Genomic DNA, 4,988 nt, shown 5'->3' on the forward strand with positions numbered 1-4,988 from the left:
TATATTTTAAAAGTAAACCATGATGAAAATATTGAATTTGAACATAAATTTTAAAAATAAATTATGCTTTCAAGATCATTATAAAATATTTGTTTCTAAAGCTTTAATGTAATGCCATATTATTGAACTGAAATAATTTGTTATGATTTCATAGAAGCATTCGATGACATCTTAGCTTGTCTCATAATTAATATAGTTAATTAGCATTGCAACAACGACTTGACTAGAGAAAACGATTTTTAAAAATCTATTCAAATCAAACATAAATTATGCATTTCTCGTATTCATTGCTCACTTTTCAACTCGATATTAATATCTTATTTTTCGTTTTCAAACACCTCATTTAATAATATTACGGATAAATATAGTATTATTCAATTTTCTTTATATAAATGATTGAAGAGAAAAAATATCACGCGAAAAGAGAATAAGTTTTAGGAATACGTGTGCACCCATCTAAATCATTATAAGTTCTGGAGTGAAGTTGGTCGATTTGTTTTTATTAATTTTGTACATTAAACTAATGTTTTTTAATTTAACTTAAGTATGTTGATGTTTATTATTTCATGCACGTTAGAAGTTTGGTTGTACAGTGTAGAATTTAGGTTTTATATGGCAGAATTATGCATTCCTTATTTTCTTTCTATTCTGATTAATTGTTTCTTTTAGCATTCAATTACCACCCTATCAAACTTGTTCACATGTAGTAGACAACTTCACATGATATGATAAGGCATTTTTATTATAATTTTTAGGTTTAATCTCTCAATAGGTTCCTATTTTCGTTAAGAATCTTAAAATAGATCTCTTTCTTTTTCGGCATCTCAATCAAGTCCTTATTTTTTTAAAATTGAATCAAATAGGGTCTTTCCGTCAAATTGAGATGACGCCGTTAAGAAGGGTATGTTGACCGTGTAGTTTTTTATTACGTGGTATTGAAAATGTGACTGAATTGTATTTTTTTAATTTTTAAATTAAAAAATGAAGTATATTTTGTATATTTCATTTTTCAATTCAAGAATAAAAAAATACAATTCAGTCACGTTTTTAATGCCACGTAATAAAAAACTACATTGTCAGCATACCCTTCCTAATGGCGTCATCTCAATTTGACGGAAAGGTCTTATTTGATTCAATTTTACAAAAATAAGGACTCGATTGAGACGCCGAAAAAGAAGGGACCTATTTGAGATTCTGTACGAAAATAGGAACCTATTGAAACATTAAACCTAATTTTTATTTCTCATCAACTATTTGCATTATAAGGGCATGTTTCTTGTATGGTTATTGGATCACTTTCATCTTTATACTACTGCTAAATTATTAAACACTTACTATTATTATTTTCTTTTTTTAAAATTCAATTTGTTAGTAAATTCAAACTTTCTGGCTACTCAAAAACACTTGTCTATATTATCAAAAGAAGCAATTCTCTATATGGTCTCCTAGCATTATTAAGAGGTTGCTAACAAACACTTAGTTGGGTGAAGGTTACAGTTTTACTCATCTCGAATTTAAAATGTTGTAGACCATTTTGTATGGGTCAGATCCAAATTCTTCAAACAGCTGCATCTAGCATAATTTATGATGAATTGTTAACAAGAAAGCATATAAACTTTGAAGATAAGTTCCATCTCTTCTGCAACTGCATATTTTAATGCTTCAATAAGTCTTTCATGAAAGTAGCATAGGTAGGCATTTTTTCCATAGCCTTAATAAAAGGAATGTTAATCTATAATCTTCTTTTCACATCTACGAATCTCGTGAATTGTCTCTCCTTATCCTTTTTAGTCAATGCATATGAAAAGGGAATACTTGTGACATAAGGACTCTTTAATTCACTAATCTTTTTCTTTTTCTTATCCTTCTCTCTCCTTTGTCTATAATTTTCTTCTTGTTTTTCTTTTTCTCTTTTTGTATTTACACTCTTCTTTTTATTCACATCCATCTCTCTTTTTTCTTCACTTTCAATCTTTTCTCCTTCATTAGACTCAGAATCCATTTGTCCTTCATTCTTTTTCCGTTCTTTAGTTTTGTCATCAAATTTTAACTTTTATATTAAATTATCACTAATCTCCCTACCTATTACAGTACCTTGTCGGGTGGTAATGGCCTTGCATGGCTCGTTGGGTTAACCTTTGTGTTTGCTAAGAATTGACTTTTCTATTGCTCAATCATTTGCTTCACCATTTGTATAACTTCCATTTACAAATTCCTAATGGAAACCTTAGAGTTTTTCTACTTTATTGTTGACACTTGGATTAATTGTGAATGCATCTTCTGTTTTGGACAGTTTGTTTGGTTGGACAGATTGTTGAATCAGATATGGTGCTTGTTGTGGTTGTCTTTGTCATGATCCAACACCTTGTTTCTAATAACGTTGAACATGTATTCTAATAATGTTGAACATGTCTGTGATACATCAGTGTAATAGATCCTCTCCTTAATACATCAGTGTAAACATATAGCATGTTTGTTGAAGCTTTTAAGCCCCTGTGACAATGATTAAATATTGGAGTTTTAGGAACTTCTCATATTTTCCAATTTTTTTCTCTGCTATTCATATCAGGATTCATTTTCAATCCGATAAAATATTATCTCTCGGCTTTTAACATTTTCTCATTTAAGCTACGCTATGTTGAAATGCCAATTTTTTTAATAAATTATGACTTCATTCTTGGCGCATATGATTAACTATTTCTCTTATCACTCCCTGCACAACAATCGAACAAGCTGCAAACTTGACATCAGCAAGAAGTGGAATCTAAAGTTAAGGCAACAAAATCGAGAGTGGGAACCTTACTCAACCTCTCATCAGAGGAAGCAGGCAACACGCTCTTGCCTTCGGAGAAACTGATTCCTTCGATGGAGGTTTCGTAACACTCTTGCCACAAACTGCAGCAATAGAAGGGGAATCTACTGGAGGAAACCCTAAGAGAACCGATTAATCGGTTCAAAGACGAGATTGAACATTAGAAATGAGGAACGAACGGAGAAAAGGTGTTTTAATTGGTAGAAAAGGTGATAAACGATGATTTAATCGGTGAAATAGAAGAAAAAGGTGAAAATAGGAAGGAAATCATGGAAAAGTATGAAACCCTAGCAGAGGATGTTTAGAGTTGGAAAAAACATGGAAGACAACAACGAAGATGTGGCTCTACGATGTACGAATGCGAAATCAACGAGTACCAGAAAGAATTAAGATGTATGCTCCTGTTGAAGAAGTCTCAAGAATGAGAAGCAAAAAATGTGAGAGGATGGAAATGAGAGGGGTCCGCGAAAATGAAAAGAGATGCTTCGGGATGAGAATGAAGACTCACGGGGTTTATACCTATTATGAAAATAGGTGCTTCAATATCTATCATTATAAGTTTTTACCATAATCTCCGTTTTACTATCGCGATCAACTTATTATTATAGGTAACATTTTACCTGTCATATGTACCTTTTCTTACCAAAATATCACCGTTAAATTTATTATGATAAGTTTCTTAAAATATTTTATAATATATTTTAATTTTATTATAAAATTATTATCTATCAATGTATTATGATGGGTGAATTTCACTTATTATAATAATTCATCATAGAATTTTATTTTTATTAGTAATTTTTTAACTATTAATGAAATTTTATTCACAAAATTAATAAAATCAAATTTATCAAACGAATTTTATGGTTGGACTTCAAAAATATCCACAGATAATAAATTAGAATTTGTATTATCAATAAGTTATCTTCTTACATGATGTCAATACCTATCCATTTCTTTTTAACTTGATGGACTAATTACGAAACATTTGCATGAGTATTATGTGAGGAAGACATTTGTAACACATTTCGAATTGTCTGAGTAGTTATTATTAATTTGGGTTACCTAATTAAATGAATGTGTATATTAAGCTGATTGGACCTTATCATGTACAATAACTTGACAGTAAAGGTGCTTCCTGATTGGAAACTCTTGCTGGAGGTGTTATCCGACAACTTTTAATAAAAAACCTAGGTTCGAATTTTTTTCATCAAATAATCATTTCGTGATTGATGACCATATTATTAACTTTTAAAATAAATAATTGAAACTGTCACCCATATTTTGTGCTTTGATATTACAAAAAGCTAATATGGAATGATATATAAAACATAGAACATATACTTTCACTTAAATGCTACAAAGATCAACACACTTTTATATATATATATATATATAACAGTTTTGCATAACCCAGAACAAAGAGTTCCAATACATTGACACGCTGACGTGGAGGTGACATTCATTTGACACGCTCCACGTCAGCTTTTCTAAAAAATAGATGAGGTGTGTTAGAGGGTAAAATGGGAATGAGAATTGAAATTTTTTTCGAAAATTGCAGTTGCCTCTTTTTGTTTATGTTCAGAGAGAAAGGAGGTTAGGGTTGAGTTGTGGCATTTGGGTTGTTCGTGAGAGTTCGGGATCTGCGACAGTCGAAGTGGTGGCCGCTGGGATTTGTGGACTGTGGAAATTGTGGCCGGTAGAAGTCGTCGGCAGTGTGATTTAGGGGTGGGTGGTCGAAGGTGTCGCCGCTTGGCATCGTCGCCGTTCGGAGTCGTGGCTGGTTTGAATTGACGGTGCTCCCAATACCGGTGGCCGTGGAAGTTGTGGTCGGTAGAAGTCGTCGGCAGTGGGATTTAGTGGTGAGTGGTCGAAGTTGTCGCCGCTGGGCATTGTCGCCGTTCGGAGTCGTGGCTGGTTTGAATCGACGGTGCTCCCAATACCGGTGGCCGTGGAAGTTGTGGCCGGTAGAAGTCGTCAGTAGTGGGATTTAGTGGTGGGTGGTCGAAGTTGTCGCCGCTGGGCATCGTCGCCGTTCGGAGTCGTGGCTGGTTTGAATTGACGGTGCTCCCAATACCGGTGGCCGTGGAGTTGAAGGTTATTCCCTTTTTGCGTCTTTGCTACTTAGGGGATTTAGGGGTTAGTTTTGTTTTGTTTTCGTGTATATTGGTTTTGT

The sequence above is a fragment of the Vigna radiata genome, unplaced genomic scaffold (assembly GCF_000741045.1).
Source record: "Vigna radiata var. radiata cultivar VC1973A unplaced genomic scaffold, Vradiata_ver6 scaffold_454, whole genome shotgun sequence".
NCBI lineage: Eukaryota > Viridiplantae > Streptophyta > Magnoliopsida > Fabales > Fabaceae > Vigna > Vigna radiata.